Genomic DNA, 20,590 nt, shown 5'->3' on the forward strand with positions numbered 1-20,590 from the left:
GAATGATTGTATCATACCATCCAACAACGCATATGGTTTTAAAAGTGAAACTGGTTCATCATCTACTTTCATTCTAGCGGGTATAAATTTTACTGGTGATGACATCAAGAAGTGAGCCGGAGTTAAAGCTGTGAGCTCAGGTGGATCCTCACTTAAAAGTGTAAGCGGTCGAGAATTGATAACTGATTCAATTTGTGTAAGAACAGTTAACATTTCTTCATACGTTAGTAACTGATCACCTACCACACGACGCAAATGGTTCTTAAAAGCCTTAACAAATATTTCGAAGCAGCCACCAAAATGAGGACTTCGAGGAGGATTGAACTTCCACTGTATACGATTATTTGCAAGCTCAGTGGCAAATGTATCATGGAATTCAATCGAGTTTGTAAGTGTAAATATATCTGATAATGCATTTTTTGCTCCAACAAAATTCTTTGCATTATCTGAATAAAGAACAGATATAGCGCCACGACGCGCAATAAATCGTTTGAATGCAGAAAGAAATGAACTGGTACTAAGGTCTGTAGTAAGCTCAACGTGTACAGCTCGAACCACCATACAAACAAAAATGCAAAGATAAGCCTTCATAGAGCGGACTCCACGTTTTCGATAAGGAATTATTGAAATAGGACCAGCATAGTCTACAGCGGTATGGACGAAAGCTTTAGATTCGTTTACACGATAGTCTGGTAAGTCACCCATGAGCGGTATAATAGGATGAGGATTTGCTTTAAAACAAAAGTTACATTTATGTATAACTGATCGCACTATGCTGCGGCACGATAGTATCCAATAACGTTGTCGGAGAATCGCCATTAAAGTGACTGGACCAGCGTGACAGTTATGACGATGATAATAGGAAATAATTAACTCAATTATCCTGTCCTTTCGCGGTAACAAAATAGGATGCTGCTGATCATACTGAAGATTGGCATTTCTTAATCTACCACCAACCCTTATCCACCCATCAGCATCTAGAAAGGGACATAATCGTTGAATAGAACGCGAGCAGCGGCCACTAGTTTTAAGGCTATGGATGACATCATAGAAATATACCTTTTGTAAAACCTTAAATATCTGTATTTCAGCAAAACTAATATCGTCAGCAGAGATATTAGTAGATCTAGGAAGTCTTTTTAGAAAACGGTATATCCATACCACTGTACGGAGAAACAATAACCAAGAAGAAACTCGATGAGACAGTTCTAAAATTGGGTCTGGATCACTCCACACTGTAGCAGGAACAGAGACTATTTTTCTTTCTTCTTCTATATCAACAGCTGTTTCAGAGTTTAGAGATGTAATTGGCCACTCAGATGACTCCAGTTCTAACCATTTTGGGCCAGTGAACCAAGTAGAATGATTTACAAATGCAGTGGGTGATAAGCCGCGAGATAGACAATCACTAGGATTTTGATCACCCGCAACATGGTGAAATTTTTCATTTTTAATTAAATTTTCTAACTGCGGTTGTTCTACTATAGAACATAGCGAAATAGCGGTATAACTGTTACAGTTATTGGTGCAATCAGAACCCAATAAGGGGACGTTACCGATGATAATATACCCGAATATTGTTTCGAAAGCGGTAGGAGTGCCAGGTGCGCCAGTAACACGACCCGACAACATTATATCGGCGTAATGCGGTGCACCAATAAGTATCTCTATCTCTGACGGATAAAAATAATTTTCATCCGCCAAAGTAATATTGTTTAAATGTTTCAGCGAAGACTTTTTAACTTGTGCCACCGGTAAACAGTCTGTTATTTTGTCTATAGTAAAGGCATTTAAAGGTATAGAATTATTATTAATCCGAGAAGAAAGAACGGTAGAAACTTCTCCTATTATCGGATTTGAAGCGGAACCTATACCTTTTACAAACTTATTCGAAAATTTAGTAACCTTTAAACTTAATCTTTTGCAACATTTCATGGTTATAAAAGTGCTTTGAGACGCACAATCAATTAAAACACGAACTGTGTGTGGTTTACCATTTAAATCATATATATATACTTGCGCCGTACCTAATAAACATGTATTATTACTTTCGGAAATAGCCGGCCGAATATTACAAAGTGAAATATTTGAGTTATTAATCGGCTGATTGTCGCTGCGTGGTGGTAAATTAGGTGTATTATTAGCGGGAGGCCCAGCAAGCGGCGCAGTTGCATAGCTCATTCGATTCAAGTTATTAGCGTGCATGTTTTCTTGAGAAACAGTCGCATTACGACACAGCGTAGAATGATGTCTCATGCGGCAATTACGACAATTCCATGCAGACTTACACTTATTTAACATATGCGATAAGCTTAAACAGTTAAAACACCCTTTATTGTTTTTGATAAAAGTGTATTTATCATCTATAGACAATTCGTTAAATGAATTACATTTATATAAATTAAAATGATCGACGCGTTTACAAAATGAACAATTAGACCGCTTCTCTGTAAGCGACACAAACGCACGCGAAGAAACCGGTTTGTTAACGAATGTGCGAGTAGTATCCAAATGCTGAGCTATTCTATTATGCTCGCGTACGAATGCAATTAAATCTTTATAACTAGGTATTGTAGGGTTGTAAATATTATGTAATTCGAAGGAACGAACTGTACTAGAATCTAATTTCTTCAATGATAAATATAGTAATATAAAATCAGCTAAATTTTCTAATTGTAATGATTCTAAACTTGATATTGCGGTGCAGTAATTGTCAAGAAACAATTGTAAATTTTTATGTGAAGCGGTGGTAAGCGGTTTGAAGTTTAGAATCTTTTGCATATAAGCTGAACCCAAACTTCGTTTGTCATGGTATTTGTTTATAAGCGTTTGCCAAATTAAAGCATAATTTTCAGCATTTGGAATTATACCTGCACAAACAGAGAGGGCCGAATCAGATAATTTACTTATTAAATATTGAATTCGTTCGTGATCTGAAAGATCAGGATTTTCATGAATGGTACGTTTAAAGGATTCGTAAAATAACGGCCACTTAATGACATCACCGTTGAAAATCATTAATTCCAACTTTGGTAAGTGAAACGATTTGCGTTGGTGTTGGTTTGCATCAGATAAATCATTCCTACCTACAACAAATTTATTAAATTTCTCAAAAATGAATTTACAGTGACAATACATGTCTTCAAATGAATTTATGCAATTAAAATTGACAGTGTATAAGGGATTAATAGTTAATTCGATAACATTTATTTTACTCACTGTTTCACAAAACGAATCCCGAATATTATCAATTGATATCATACCCGATAAAAAAGAATTTATGTCAGCCTCCTGCGAGGTTTTCTTTGACCTATCGTACAAGTCTTGTACACGTGAAAATAAATTGTCTCGTTTTGCAATTAAAACGGCTCGATCAATTTCAAGCGAACTGTTAGCGCCTTGTTTCTCAGAAGCCGCTTTACGAGTCTCCATAATGACAAAGATATATATATATATATATTAAATTAAATTAAATTAAATCAAATCGCGATTTGAAACAAACTAAAATAGTATATCGCGGCTCGAAAAGGACCAAACAATGTAATGGCGGAGACCAAGAAAAGGTGGGCCGAGGGGCAAGTGGAATGCGGCGTAAAAAGAAGAAATATGGGAAACACCACTCACCTTTAGTCCTCAGGCACTTCACTTGTCTCCGTGGGAGAAGACCACGTATAGAATATTAAGCGGTAAGTACTTGGTACTCTGCGATAGCGTAAACACAGTAGTAGAAGTGAGCAAGCGTGACCTCGCGACGGCGGTAGTGGCTTCTCTCTAAGGCGCGGGCGCAAGTCTCATAGTCCCCTCCTTCCACTCTTTAATATTGAGAGAGAGAGAGAGTGGTGTTTAAGGAACGGGTGCTGATGGGACAGAAAATGAGGACCGAGAGGACTAAGGTGATTGGATGGCGTGAACACAATTCATTACTAGAAATTCACTACATATCATACCAGATTTGTGGGGAAAAAAAATGATTTTTCATGTTTCAGTTGCAGTAAAAACGGTCTGATGATGCTGTTCTAATTTCGTTTTACTCAATGGGTTCGGAGAACGAGCAGGACATACACCTTCAGAGACTGATGGAGCTAAAAGGTGTGAAAAAAAGTGAGGTAGAGAGAACCAACGGAAAGCCAAAATCAAAAACTGTTCAGTATTATTTGCTCTAAACTGTAAGCGGATTAATGTATGCAAGAAAGCTAAATGCTCATAAAGTCACCCCAAGAAGGATCTGCCGCATTGTCAATTTATTGGAGATTGGTGAAATTCAAAAAGATAAACATGGGAAGCATCCTTGTTCAAGTGCCGAAGTAAGTGAAAAAATACATGAGCACATTGCTTCGTTCCCAACTAAAGAATTACACTACACATCAGAGACTTTTATATTTTTTTATCAGCCGACCTGCTGTAGATGCCTGCTCTCAATGTGAATCACTGAAAGCCAAATTACGAGACAACGCATTGAATGAAAATGCTAAACATTCAATAGTGCAGAGAAAAGTCAAAACAATAGAAGACTTTCGTTATATCGGTATTCCGCGCATACCAGTCCAAGACAAGTATTATTCGCGGCAGCTGTCAGTGAATACTTTTGGAATTTGTAACTTTGCTACCAGTACCAGAGTACACACTTAAGTGCATCACGAAGGTACAGCTCGCAAATAGATTCTTGTGTGGTTGATCAATGTAATAAATGTAATTTTCAAGAGTGGTTCCCTAAATATTATTAATAAAATAAAATAAAAAAATTGATTTCTAAATACCATGAGTTCCAATTTGAAGCATAACAGTATGAAACTGTTCAAACTAAAGAATTTATTGATGGCCTTACACCCGCCTGTTTCAGTTAAGGAAAACAAATCAAATAAACTTACAACTGTCTACACAAAAAATCTGCAGCGCTGTTGTCCCCATTGCAAAGGAAAAAATGGTTGATCTAAAAGAACTCCAACAATACATTCCCGAAAAAATGCCTGTCATTTTGGAATAGTATTTATAATTGGCCTGTAGAATAATAAGAATAAAACTAATAGGTGATCATCTAAGACATTATAACTTTTTTGATTAACTTTGTGTTTGACTTTATTAAAATATTACTAAGACTGATTGCTATTTAAGTACCAACCTTATTACTAAAAGGCCATGATATTTTGTGGCTGTTTTTAAGGATTCACAGAGAAATATGCAACTTTTTAATATGGTTTATCTTGTCATGTACATTCTCAACAGTATACATAAAACAAGTTTGTATCTTCTTTCTTTCAATAACTATAGTTATTTCTATCTCATGTAAAATTTAATTCAGAAATAAATTGAGGTGTGCAACAAGTGCCCTTTTAGTATTTAGACATTCAAGTATTTTTTTACAAGTGTAAACATGACCCAAAATAAGGTTGAAATTATTATAATTTTCGGCACGTAAAGCGCTTATTACACAGACATGCTAGAAAAATTTAATTAAAATTATTTTAATAATAATAAATTACATATTATTAAAATAATTTTTAATAATAATATTTTTTTAAAGTAAGTAATTAAAAAATGCATATTATGTTTTATTTATAAGACCTAAGAAATGTCACGAATTCCTCCGCTTTGTTTATATACAAGATTAAAACAAAATGATGGCAATAACCATAATGACAATCAATAAAAGTGAACAGTTTTTTGTTCCACGATGCGCGAATTTTCCCCCACTACGCCAAAACCTTGCCAACTTACGTGCCGGGACTATATACTTATCACCCCCAACCAATTTCAAGCACCAGAAACAGTCATTTCAATAAAAAAATAATAAAAAAAACAAAACATATTACCGAACATTAACCGGACCCATCGTCCTCATAGTCATCCACATAAGCCGGTCGTCTACCAAGCATATTTCACCAAGTTTCAAAAAATGCAAATAAAATAACGCACATTCACGAAAAACAAAAGAAATATAAAAAGTAGCGGCTTTTTAACGGCTAATCGGCACTGTAACTTTAACACACGTCGGTTACTGACAAAATACAAATTCGAAATGGCCGATTTCGTTTAAAAAATGAATAGGGATGTAAAAAAATATCGATTTTTTAAAAGTCGAATTTAGAGCGCGATTTAAATATTCGATGAAAATCTTTCGCTTTCCATTATTATTTAAATTAAATATTAATATACTAACTTAACCTAATTGAACTAGATAATAATTTGTTTTTTGAACAGTTATTTAAATTAAATATTAATATACCAACCTAACCTAACCGAACTAGATAATAATTCGGCTTTTGAACGGCTCCGGCGCGAAGGAAACAGTCAAGACCAGACCACGAGGAAAGTGGGGTGCTCTGATAATTCTAATTAGTAATTCGGTAGTATTCGGTTAGTAAGAACAGGCATTTCATGCCTGTCCTTTGGTACGTAGCGGGTGGGGGCTGCTCTTCCTTCGCGCCGGAGCCGTTCAAAAGCCAACAGACAAGACCAGACCACGTAGAAAGTGGGGTGCTCTGATTCGGTTTTGGGTGATTTTTGAATATAAAATTTAGAAAATAAAGTAAACACTTTATTGTAGTAAAAATTAGCTTTATAAGCTGTAGGAATAAAAAATCAATTCTTTATTATCATCGATTTTTAGTAAGAATTAGCTTTATTGTAGTAGGAATAAAAAAAAACAATTCTTTATTATCATCGATTTTTCATACTAAAAACAATCGATTAATTTTATGCAAAATGTCACATCTCTAGTAACCAATAGAAAAGTATTAAATGGAACCAATAGAAAAGTATTTAATGGATAACCAATAGAAAAGTTCGAAAGTTAAAATGGCGGATTGTTTACAAATTTTTAATGTTGATGTTTTATCGAAAGTGTTTTTAAATATGTAATTAGTGTAGATTACAATTCAGATACCATAAATTACTCCAAATGTCACGGAAGTGTTCAAATCAAGGCCCCTGAGACCCCTAGATACTCAGAATAAGCAAATTCAAGGTAAATAGAAAAGTTTACAATGGCGGATCGTTTACAAATTTCTAATATTGCACAAAATACGAAAAAAATTTTAAATATTTAATTTATTTTAAACTACAACTTTAGCAGCAAAAATTACTCCAAATCTCACGGAGGTTTTCGAATCAAGGTCCCCCGAGACTCCTACACACTCAGTATAATCAAATTCAAGGTATTGAATATGATACACAATGTCTATATTAGTCATACAAAGTATTTGTAACCATTGCAACCAGTATCAGGCTGCTCATCACTTGTTAAAACAGTTAATCAAGGTAATTAAATTTAAAATAATGAATAAATATGAAATCCAAACATTTCACCTGTGTTAATGAAGCAAAGTGAAATAAGAGAATGCACTTACATAACTGTGCAAACTATATGTATGTCAACACATGGATCAAGATGAATGAAGGTAGAATAATTTTAGACATAGTTTATAAACAACTGGCCCGGTAGAAATAGTTGTATATAGCTGGTGTACCCCAATCACAGAATTTCATATTACATATTGTTCATAAGCATCATTAGAATTTTCAAGAGACCTAAGTTTATTCTTAATATTATTTTAAAAACCTTTTGAATGATTGTTGTAATTGGCCTAAAAGTTATTTATATGTGTTGGTTAACCCTATGGCGCTCAACATTAATTTTTTGTCCACTTTGATCTGAATCTAACCAGTTAACAATACATTTTTCATGTACAATGCAATCAGAAAAAATGTTATCCAAGTAGCTGAAAGGGTGTTCCTAGTTTACTCAAAATCTTTATTATAACAATAATAATTTATTCACATAGGTAAACAAATACACTTATGAATGTCAAAAAATAAAGTTAAATTAATGGTAAATTTATATTTACTACCAGTTCGCAAGTCAATGGCATAGAGCGGGCATGCATAACTGACAAGAAACTTTTTGCCACTCTTTTTTCCATTGCTAAGTTTTGAGTCATACAAATTGTTTGAACTGAAGCAATTCAATCCCAATGATTAGGATCATTTCAGTATAAGAAAAAATAAAAGCTTTATTGATTAATTAACATTTAACAAGGGCTTATAATTTGTTTTTTGTTGTAAAAACAAATACAATTTCTGTGGTGAGTGGTTTATCTTCCTGCCTGTTTGGTCATACACTCAAATTAGTTCTATTTCGCGTATAATACTGGTGAAAGTCACCATTTGTTTTAACATTGTTTGAATTTTTTTGTACACACAACAAGGCAAATAATATGTTGAACAGATAGTGTCATAATATTTAATTCTGTAACTTATTCCGTACCTACTCCCTTGGAGAAACATAACAAATCCACGAATGGCCTGCTTCTGCAGCACAAATATGGATTGAACCTCTGCAGCCACACCCAACAGTAGAATACCATACAACAGAACACTGTGAAAGTAGCTATGATACACAATTGTAGCTTACTTATCAGTAAACTGTTGGATTTTCTTTTTTGCATAATATGCTGCAGAGCTCAACCTATTTGAAGGAGTCTCTATGTATGGGCCCACTGGACCTTCTAGAAATAGCCAAACCGTGTGTAATTTATTTCATTTGCATTTTACACCTTTGTCCTCTACAGTTCCAGGTTGTTTGAGTGCTGCAATTGTACATCAGCCAATTCATCTCCCGGACAAAATGTGGCGACCGTGACAGGACTTCAGATGCAGACTGCTGCATCCGAGGGCCGGTGAAGTCCGAAGACCACACATGGGAAGGAAGTAAGCCGGTTGCTTTCCTTAAAACACTTCTCTCACACCGATTTGTTTGCATCGATTTCGGTCAGTGTTAAATAGTGTCGCGAGTCATTCTAAAAGGTGCGTTACGCACTTAGTTTAAAGTCTTATTTTTCAAGTAAATACAACTTTAACATTAACGGCCCAAACCTGGGGGTAAAATATTTACTATCTATTGTCTCTACGTTTACAGTAAGTAACTTTGTGCGATATATATTCAACGGCCCAAACTAGGGGTCATAACTGTATACTTATACATACACAGTACTATTTTCATTTGTTTATGTTTTCAAGCGTAATTAATGATATAAAGTAAAAATATTAATTACCCAAGCACTCTCACTGTTAAATAGTGAATCTTTGAATTAAGTGTTTCGTAATTGCTAAACACACTTATTATAAACATAAATGGCCATATCATTTGACGCGCTTAAACATCAGCCCATCGCTTAGCAGAGTCGCCGAACATTCCAGGTTCGGCGTGCTCATTGTCCGCTGCGCTCGTCGCTCCGCTCGTCGCTCCGCGCCACTCGGTACGACCCTTACCCGCGGCCAGGACGCTGTGGATTTTGCAGGATTTTGGTTTGATTGCACAACATCTTTATATTTTTATCATTTACAAATCGATCATGGCTCAGAGTAAAGTATCGGACCGGGACGAACTGGCTTTGTTAGTTGGTAAATGTGGTACAATTAAAGCGCGATTAACACTATTTAAAGATTTTCTCTTGGTTATTGAACAAATTGAAACCGATAGCATCCCGACTGGTGAGGTCACAAGGTTTAGTTTCGCTTAGCAGAGTCGCCGAACATTCCAGGTTGGGCGTGCTCATTGTCCGCTGCGCTCGTCGCTCCGCTCGTCGCTCCGCGCCACTCGGTACGACCCTTACCCGCGGCCAGGACGCTGTGGATTTTGCAGGATTTTGGTTTGATTGCACAACATCTTTATATTTTTATCATTTACAAATCGATCATGGCTCAGAGTAAAGTATCGGACCGGGACGAACTGGCTTTGTTAGTTGGTAAATGTGGTACAATTAAAGCGCGATTAACACTATTTAAAGATTTTCTCTTGGTTATTGAACAAATTGAAACCGATAGCATCCCGACTGGTGAGGTCACAAGGTTTAGTTTCGCTTAGCAGAGTCGCCGAACATTCCAGGTTGGGCGTGCTCATTGTCCGCTGCGCTCGTCGCTCCGCTCGTCGCTCCGCTCGTCGCTCCGCGCCACTCGGTACGACCCTTACCCGCGGCCAGGACGCTGTGGATTTTGCAGGATTTTGGTTTGATTGCACAACATCTTTATATTTTTATCATTTACAAATCGATCATGGCTCAGAGTAAAGTATCGGACCGGGACGAACTGGCTTTGTTAGTTGGTAAACGTGGTACAATTAAAGCGCGATTAACACTATTTAAAGATTTTCTCTTGGTTATTGAACAAATTGAAACCGATAGCATCCCGACAAAAAATATAAGTGATATAACAAAAATAAAAGAATTAAAATAAATAAAATATAGTTTAAAATTGTCGTAAACGTGGTACAATTAAAGCGCGATTAACACTATTTAAAGATTTTCTCTTGGTTATTGAACAAATTGAAACCGATAGCATCCCGACAAAAAATATAAGTAATATAACAAAAATAAAAGAATTAAAATAAATAAAATATAGTTTAAAATTATCGTAAACGTGGTACAATTAAAGCGCGATTAACACTATTTAAAGATTTTCTCTTGGTTATTGAACAAATTGAAACCGATAGCATCCCGACTGGTGAGGTCACAAGGTTTAGTTTCGCTTAGCAGAGTCGCCGAACATTCCAGGTTGGGCGTGCTCATTTTCCGCTCCGCTCGTCGCTACGCTCGTCGCTCCGCGCCACTCGGTACGACCCTTACCCGCGGCCAGGACGCTGTGGATTTTGCAGGATTTTGGTTTGATTGCACAACAACTTTATATTTTTATCATTTACAAATCGATCATGGCTCAGAGTAAAGTATCGGACCGGGACGAACTGGCTTTGTTAGTTGGTAAATGTGGTACAATTAAAGCGCGATTAACACTATTTAAAGATTTTCTCTTGGTTATTGAACAAATTGAAACCGATAGCATCCCGACTGGTGAGGTCACAAGGTTTAGTTTCGCTTAGCAGAGTCGCCGAACATTCCAGGTTGGGCGTGCTCATTGTCCGCTGCGCTCGTCGCTCCGCTCGTCGCTCCGCTCGTCGCTCCGCGCCACTCGGTACGACCCTTACCCGCGGCCAGGACGCTGTGGATTTTGCAGGATTTTGGTTTGATTGCACAACATCTTTATATTTTTATCATTTACAAATCGATCATGGCTCAGAGTAAAGTATCGGACCGGGACGAACTGGCTTTGTTAGTTGGTAAATGTGGTACAATTAAAGCGCGATTAACACTATTTAAAGATTTTCTCTTGGTTATTGAACAAATTGAAACCGATAGCATCCCGACTGGTGAGGTCACAAGGTTTAGTTTCGCTTAGCAGAGTCGCCGAACATTCCAGGTTGGGCGTGCTCATTGTCCGCTGCGCTCGTCGCTCCGCTCGTCGCTCCGCGCCACTCGGTACGACCCTTACCCGCGGCCAGGACGCTGTGGATTTTGCAGGATTTTGGTTTGATTGCACAACATCTTTATATTTTTATCATTTACAAATCGATCATGGCTCAGAGTAAAGTATCGGACCGGGACGAACTGGCTTTGTTAGTTGGTAAACGTGGTACAATTAAAGCGCGATTAACACTATTTAAAGATTTTCTCTTGGTTATTGAACAAATTGAAACCGATAGCATCCCGACAAAAAATATAAGTGATATAACAAAAATAAAAGAATTAAAATAAATAAAATATAGTTTAAAATTGTCGTAAACGTGGTACAATTAAAGCGCGATTAACACTATTTAAAGATTTTCTCTTGGTTATTGAACAAATTGAAACCAAAAGCATCCCGACAAAAAATATAAGTGATATAACAAAAATAAAAGAATTAAAATAAATAAAATATAGTTTAAAATTTTCGTAAACGTGGTACAATTAAAGCGCGATTAATTAAATACATTGCCTCGATTACTTTTTACAAGTAAGTGTACCTTTTGTACACATAGTAAATATGTTTTAAAGTCTTAGTGTTTGCGTTTATCCGCTCGCGTCGATAAGGACTTACAAATTTTAAATCTATCCGTTTTTATTTTTTCTCCCTGGAAATTCGAATATTCGCTGTATCGAGTTGAATTAATCAAATTTATCAAGAGTTTCGTTCGCTGCCCTTTATTGCATAATAAAACTTTTAACGTTTACAATTTTGTAGGAATTTAAATCGCTACTCGGAAAGAGTCGTTCATTCCATAATTGCTTATTGTTTACATATTTTTCCCGCTCACTATTAGTAATTGGAGAATACTCGCGAGTGCGTTGCCAGTCTTATAAGAATTGGTACGATGTTTACTCGAAGAACCCTAAAACGAATTATTTTTTAAAGATATAAAATAGTGTCCATGGGCGGCGGCGGTATCCATGTTGCCAACATCCAAATGTTGCCATCCATCCATTTATTTAAAAACGCAACAACTAGGTCGGGGCGTTAGATTTCCGTACTGTAATCGTGATTATATAGATATCTTAATATACTAGCCTGACGCCGTACTTCCGTCTTATAGCGAGTTAAAGGCGCACAAAGACAAAGTCTGTTGGTGCACAGACGAGAATCGAATCCACGTCTTCAGGAATGAGAGTCGCACGCTGGAATTAGATGCTACTTATTCTATGGTACACAAGACATTTAAATTTCTTCAAATCTAATAAAAAAATTGTTTGTGTTCAGAACAGCCGGAGAAGTGTTACGTGTTTTAAAAATGCAATTATTAAGAATATTTTGTTTAATAATTCCAACTTATGATGGTAGAATTATTATGATTATGACGTACACCAGTAGAACACTTTTTCCATTTGAATTAATCAACTTAAGGTAATTGAATTTCAAGTCCTTTTTATTATTCGTAGTCCATATAAAACAAAATTACAGTACAATTGTTTGTGTTTCTCGAACCTTCATATATATATATTCATTTGTGTTCAACACTGCCATTAGATTGATTTGAAATTTAGCCGCTGGTGCTGGAATATATAATGTATTTGGATGAATATCCAATCTTGTATAAGACATATTGCTAGACGTACCACAACTTTGTATTGTTTGTTAACTAAAGTAATTTTCCTAAAAATGCCGTAAACGCACTCGCGAGCCTTCTGCCTTCTGACAGTATAAGTCTATCAACTTAAAACATCAGAAGAATCGCCTATTTGCCTCGTGTAAAAAAAGGTCGGATATATTATAGCTTTGTGTGTAGTAAGACAGTTAAAAGGAGAGTGCAGTTCACAAACTAGAACAAATGGGAGACGCTCGGATATCGTTACTGCGACTGTTATTGTAACGGATGTAACTTTGGATAAATGTCAACCGTACTTGAATTTACTGCGGCACCCAGCTAATAAGCTTAAGATAATTTCTACGATATCAATAATAGTGTGAATTAAATTTGTATGAATTGAGGCATGAAGTTTTAATGCTTGTTAAAAGAGGAGATATGTCATCACAGAAACCTATAACAGTTCAGTAGGTATACTAAAGTTACATATTCAGGAAAAAAATTGAAGACAACAAAATGATTCAGTCTCATGTCTGTCAAAGGATAAAGTTATAATGAAGATCAGAAAGACAGGAAATTAAAGATTGTTTAGATAACTTCATACTTCCGAGTTGCATGCAAAGCTTGGCTAAGTTGTGATTGCTTAAGAGAGCTGCACAAACTTCTCCCACTAATTAAAACTTGAGCCTCGAAAAAGAGTATTAAATCAGTGGATGTAAAAACAGTTGCTTGGGTGTAGGGTAACCATACGGTTTAAAAATTAAACACATTTTCTTTCTAAATTGAACAAGTGAGCTCTGCCACGGTAGCGACTTTAAAGTTGATGGTTTTATTTTCTCCTTTTAATTAAAATATCTGTGTCAGGCATCAAGTTTGACCAAAAATTTTTTACTGTACAAAATGTCAGTAGACATATTTTAGCCTCTGTAGCTGTATTCGATTATTATCAGTATAACTGATTCAGAATAAACGAAACTATATGCTATATGCCCCTCTGGAATCTAACGAGACTAAATAAGATAATATACAGTATACATCGCATAGAATGCAAAAAAGTAAAAAGTTATTGCTTGGTAAAAAAATGTGTTAAAACTACAACATAATATTTAAAATAGTTTCGGCTGTTTCTCTGAAAAGAAAAATATATTTTATTTGCATTACACAAAATCATGGCTTTCCCACTTTGAGGCGATAAAGTTGAATAATTTTTACGTTCGATTAGAAATTAAATTACCTTTTAAAAGCTTTCGAGGAGTTCCGCAACTGGAAGTTTGCTGCTCTTGTGATCGCCTGCAGTTCATTAGGTCACTCCGCTTGAGTTTTAATCAATAACTTTGTTATATAATTTTCTTGTACAGTAAATGGAGACTTCTTATGTGACTTTTGGTCATGCAATTAATTGATAATTTAGTTTTGACAAGTGGGTCAAGGGACACACAGATAAGGATCTGCCATCTAAATAAAAACAACAGCTTTACCATTGATCCGAGGATCTCTGAGCATGACCAATTAAAAAAGTATGAAAAACAATATTTATTGGTATATTCCACATCATTATTTTATCTTAACTGTTATTACTAATTCGATAGAACGACACATTAATACTCACACCGATTATTCTACATGAAAAACATTTAAAAAATATATTTACATACTTACATCTTATAACTAGCAATATATATATATATATATATTATGTAATAAAAAATGTTATTTATTCGTTTTACGCCTTCCAGCTTAGACGTACCTAGCTTTACGAATTATACCACTATTTACAAACGTTTCGTAAGCGAACTTGACTAGGGCCGTTATAGTATCTAAAAGCTTTTGTAACAAAATAGTAGTCATTATATAAAAAGGGTCGTTCCACAAACCCTTCGCTGGCAACCGATGAATCTCACAGTACGAATGGCCAAATAATGTAGCATACTTCAAAAGACTTATTGTCCTATTTTTCAAACAAGGAAAAGCTAATGCCTCACATGTGTTTGTTGGACACATAACGAGAACGCATAGCTCGCATATGTGTTATGTGGGACTGAAACGGTCCACCTTACAACGGTTTTTCAGTCTTTGCTCTGTATAGTAAAAATATTATACATCTTGTTGTCGCGTTACCTCTTGATATGGAATTTATCGTTTCCATTTATAAAGATAATCCATTCGCCTAACCATGACAATGTTCGGCGAGAATCGAATCAAGGACCGAAAACGCGTTACAAAGCTTTAACTATTAAGCCAGGAAGGAGCAATATGATCATGAAAATTTTCATATAAATCGTATGTATAATTAAGTATAGTTCACAATTGTTTAAATATAAATGTAAAATTCATACAAATATAGAATACCCAGACACATTGCTTATAAATCGACTCAAATATTCATTCGTTTCCACTTCAAATGTATTGACAAATAGGAATCAAAGTTTGAATTTACATAACAAGGGCTCGTTTGATACTGCACCACTCGTAACATCTGCAGCTCTAAATAAATCGAGCCAATTTACTTATTGATGTAACAAAGTCTAGATTTAATTCAAAACTATATATTATTAAGCTTATTGTATTAATTCGATGTAAATAGACTTCTTTCGAAAACGAAAACCATTCAATCAATATTTAATAATGAATCGCAAAATATGTTCAGTATATATAAGCTAACTCGAAGGCGTCTAGACCAATTCTTTTTTATTTAAACCTTGAACTCTGAGGTATGGCGAAAAATAGAAGAAGAAAAAAATAGAGAAAAACCCCTAAAAAAATTCCGCTTTAGAGTAGTTTCACGAGGCAGCATAGCAAATTCATTTATTGGTATGTGCTAATGTATGCTCAGCAAAAAAACACAGTAAGGCGAAGCGAAGTTCGTGGGGGCAGCAAGTCATCAATAAATATACTTATTACAGCATTAAATAACATGGAAGTTTATTACAGACAAAAAAAATATAAATTTAAAATGTTTGCGTATTAGGTATCTATACAACTAAAAACTAAATGATATTAATTGATAACAATGTCTCGGTCTGCAATAACTCAATTACAGGATAATTGCTTTATTGTATGTATACGGTTGTCTATAGAATAACCCACTTTAAGCAAATGAAATTAGAAAATTACTATATAGCAGTGATTCAACAAAAAAAATAGATTTATAAAAATCACTTTAGATGTAACAGACACAAAAATTGATAGTAATATATGCATGGAGATGATTTTTAATCCTGACAGAAATGTTTCAAAACTAATACTTTCCATTTCGAATGAGAAAGAGATATAGATACTCAACGACAGACATCTTTTAATATGACAAAATAAATTGAAAGGAGCATGTTGGGTGTAACTCTAAAGATCAGGTAAGATTACAAATGTGCAAGATCTTTCACAGAAACTAAGGCGGCTTAAATAGCGATGGTCTCAAGAGAAGTCGTGAGAAATAAACACGATTCCATACTAAAATGGAGATGGAAAAAGAGGTACATACGTCAGGCGATCAGCAAACCACAGTGGCTAAGTGGACTAGTGTTGCCCGGGATAGAAATAAGTGAAAAAAGCTGGAGACCTACGTGTCCAAATATTTAAAATTATTATATGGTCACAGAAATATAAAAACCTTTAATAATAAAAACGAGTTTAAAGAAAAACACTTTTTTAACGGATTATAGATATGTATTATTATATTTAAACTTATAATTATTTGTACATAATTTTAAATTTAAACCGACGTTTCGCGTGCTTTACAGCGTGCGTGGTCACGGTGACTGAAGACAAAGGTGTTAAATGTCAAAAAGTATTACAGCTGCAGAAAATGTTGTGTTATCTGTATTTATTTCCCCGGAGTTGGTATCGACTAAAAGATGTAGGGTTTTTGCAGAAATTGCTCACGGTGTCCTCCATTTTCGCGGGTTGTTTATTTTGAGATTTTAATTTGGATATTATTGGATCCCAGGTGTTTGATAATTTTAGGCCGTCCTCTCTATTGAAATTGGCGTGTTTTTTGATTTCAATGGCTTCGCGTACCAATCTTAGGAAGAATCTTTTTTCTTTCGCAAGTACTTTCGGTTGGTCAAAGCGTATGTAGTGATTAGGCCTATCTAGTGTGTGTTCACAGACTGCTGATTTTGTGTGTCGTCTATGTCTTATATCCGCGATGTGTTCCTTGAGTCTGCTGGACATATTGCGTTTAGTTTGCCCTATGTAAGACAGGCCACAGTCGCAATCCAGTTTGTATATACCTGCATCTTGCAATGGGGTGTTACTTTTGATTGGTCTTAGGAATTGCTGAATCTTCTTGTGCGGCTTGAAAATTGTATTAATGGAAGCTCGTTTTAGGACCCGGCTAATTCTATCTGTAACTCCCTTCACATATGGCAGGTAAGCTGGCTGGCGAGGAACTGTTTGTGTCTTGTTTTTGTTTCTGTGATGCAGCCGGGGGATGCGCAACTTGTTTCGGTGTAGCACCTGTTTGACATGCTGTAGTTCCTCCTTGAGGTGGGCCGCATCACAAAGACGTTGGGCTCTCTGAAACAAACATTTACCGACAGAGAGCAGTTGTGACGGGTGGTGGTGGGATTCACCATTGAGGTGAATCCCACCATGGTAAAATCATGGTAAAATCTCAAAATAAACAACCCGCGAAAATGGAGGACACCGTGAGCAATTTCTGCAAAAACCCTACATCTTTTAGTCGATACCAACTCCGGGGAAATAAATACAGATAACACAACATTTTCTGCAGCTGTAATACTTTTTGACATTTAACACCTTTGTCTTCAGTCACCGTGACCACGCACGCTGTAAAGCACGCGAAACGTCGGTTTAAATTTAAAATTATGTAAAAATAATTATAAGTTTAAATATAATAATACATATCTATAATCCGTTAAAAAAGTGTTTTTCTTTAAATGTGTAAAAGTTATGTAAATAAAAGACAATACTAAAAACGAGTTTAGAAAACGTAACTTACGGTGTTACAAGAATAAAATATCTTTACCGGTACACTGTTGTACTCATCATGTAGAAGGAAACAATGTTTAACAACTTTTACGTGGTGAAAATAGCATTTAAATTTTAATCCATGAAGCCATAGATTTCCTTTAATAAAATAAACATTCTCTGTCGATTGTGACGAAAATAAATTGATGAAATCATCTTCCTTGTTTCGGATATGGACTTTTTGTTTTTGTCAATTTTGTATTCTATTTTGTTCTAGATATACTAAATACTACATTGACTTAATGTGCGTCATGTGTAAATACGGTTGTCTACAAGCTTTGTTTTATTCGTTCTGATATTGCCTGACACTGGCCTAAATAAGCAAACATCAAAACAAACTTGTAGCGCGGCATCTTTTGATTAGAGTTGATTATTTATTATTTGGCCGGACGCCCCGTTCTAATGTTTACGTGTACAAAATGTTGCTATTATCTCGAGTCAATGAATCTTTCGCGTGCTAGCGTACCGACCGGCGCAGCTTCGGCCATGTGGAGGCTGTAGTTGCATACTGCACCGGGGGAGAGGGGAAGGCGAGGGGGAGATACGTGGCGACTGGGGCGGGAGGCCTGAGGGGGACAGTCTGCATCGCGCGCTCTTGTCTACTCATTCTCACCGCATCCGTTGCGAGTGACGCACGCGTACGCTTTTACGCGGAGCAATTTGGGACTGCGTACGTCGTGAGTTATACGCCGTACAAAAATATAGCCGGAGACAGACGGCGCTGTCTCAAGTCAAATTTAAATGATAGCGCGGACGCTTCGCCTGGATCTTCTTGAATTTACTCCGACATGAGATTAAGTACGTGATTTTATCTCAGATTGTCCCGTTGATATATTTTACGTGCCTGTGTTGTGATCTGTGTATCGGATGGTTGAGTGGTATTATGGCTAAGTGGTTGTTCGTTTCCTGTCTTTGTAGTCGGTTATGATTTGTAAGTAAGCTTAGTTTATGCTTGACGTCCTCGCGAATGACCAAGAAGTAATGCAATGACAATAGTTCATTCAGTTTTATCACGGACTCGCGTCATAAGGCTAGTTTATTTGTAACTCGCATTACATCCGATATCAGTTATTTACTAGCACTGAAACAGTTTATATCTTATAATAGTCCGCTTCTATTTTACATTGCTAACATTTCTTACTAATGACTATTTATAATTGGATGCTGTCTTGTAATTAAAAGGTTTATTAATGAGTATTTTGTGTTAATTGTTTCTGTACAGAAAATTGAATAAAACGTAAAATTGGTACAAAAATTGCTGCAGCAATGTGTCGTCCTATTGTAGTAATTTAACTAGTATCTATTCAGTGAATTTTATAGGTAAAACGTATTGTAAATAATGATCAAATTAGCAAGTTCGAGTATCACACATGTTCCCCAAATCTTACCTGCGATTTGGTCTATTGTTGTTTTTCAGATATAAGTTGGTCCCTTATATGGATCGGGGGACGGGGACTCGAAGGGCCTCGGGTACCTGTATAACGTGCCAAAAAACCTGAGCCCTATTCATTCTGTCTGGAACGTGTGTTATTAATAGAAATTATGAAACTGCTTCCACTTGACGTCTCCCGAGAGAATTTGAGGTTTTGCACATGAACGGTCGTATTAGAGAATTATGTATATATTCTTCACCTGGTTGTGTTAATCAAAAATAATAAAATAAAATACGTTTATTATGGAACGTAAGATAGATAGGTAGCACTTATTCCATGTCATTAAATTTAAACCTGTACTCATCCTCAAAGAAGACAGAGGGTGTATGGCGAGAGAAAAAGCCGGCGTAAAAAACTCTCAGTACTCTTTTAAAAAAGCAAATCATACAGATAGGTAAGATTTTCTCGTGCAACTATGGGCGATCAGTAAACATTCAATAAATAGATACAATTAAGAGAATATTAATGTAACTATAATTCGGTAAATAGGGTAATTGATTTAATAACACAAGATATGAAATCCGTTTACTTAATAGTAGTTAGGACGTAGTGGAAAATTTTATCAAGAAGCGATAATATCTACTTCGGTAATTGCTTACATGGTAACGATAGGTATAGGATTATGGGAAATATATCTAGTTTATAAGTGTAAGAAATCGTAAACAGCAAAGATTGATTCTACGGCTACTTCATAGCACATTTTTATTAAAAGATTTTTAGAATTTCTTCGACGCCAATCCTCGATTTTTCAAGGGAGTTCTAGCCCTAGCTAGTTCTACATGTTGATCTCTGACTCTCCAGTCTTTTACCTCAAGCAATGCCGATGACCTTATATACCTTTCATAATTATTGCAACCTGTAATTACGTCATTTTAAACGAACCTATTCCTCACGATTGCTTTCCTATCAGCGTATTCACACCGTGCTAATTATTATGCTACTCTTAATGATGTAAATAGATATAATAAAAGCACGTTTCATATTCAATCTATACAAATGTTGAATATGCAGCTTAGATTTACTATATATTTTTATTGTTCTTGTTATTCGGTATCCTAATTTCCTCCAGATCTTCCCATCCATTCCATATCTATCGTCCATCGCTTTTTTTCTCAATTCTTCTCCTGCTAACGCTTCTATTTATTCTATCCATCTTCTTTTTAGTGAATAAATAAAGAAATGTAAATTCTATAAAATCGTCGAGTTTTTTATCTTCTGATACGTTACAAACCTTGGATTTGTCGTATCTACAGCAGTAGGTTATTGTAATTATGTAAGATTA

General features: G+C 35.6%; 2 long non-coding RNA genes across 2 annotated transcripts; both read left to right on the forward strand.

Moving 5' to 3' along the window:
- The first annotated feature begins 6,667 nt into the window (after positions 1-6,667).
- LOC123690530 lies at positions 6,668-9,831 on the forward strand. Its single transcript, XR_006751155.1, has 3 exons — positions 6,668-6,964; positions 8,574-8,706; positions 9,196-9,831. It is a non-coding gene; the product is annotated as an uncharacterized LOC123690530 (long non-coding RNA).
- Positions 9,832-10,361: 530 nt separating this feature from the next.
- Positions 10,362-11,359, forward strand: LOC123690531. The gene is made up of 2 exons (XR_006751156.1): positions 10,362-10,655; positions 10,892-11,359. It is a non-coding gene; the product is annotated as an uncharacterized LOC123690531 (long non-coding RNA).
- The last annotated feature ends 9,231 nt before the right edge of the window (positions 11,360-20,590 follow it).

This window comes from Pieris rapae, chromosome W, assembly GCF_905147795.1.
Source record: "Pieris rapae chromosome W, ilPieRapa1.1, whole genome shotgun sequence".
Classification (NCBI taxonomy): domain Eukaryota; kingdom Metazoa; phylum Arthropoda; class Insecta; order Lepidoptera; family Pieridae; genus Pieris; species Pieris rapae.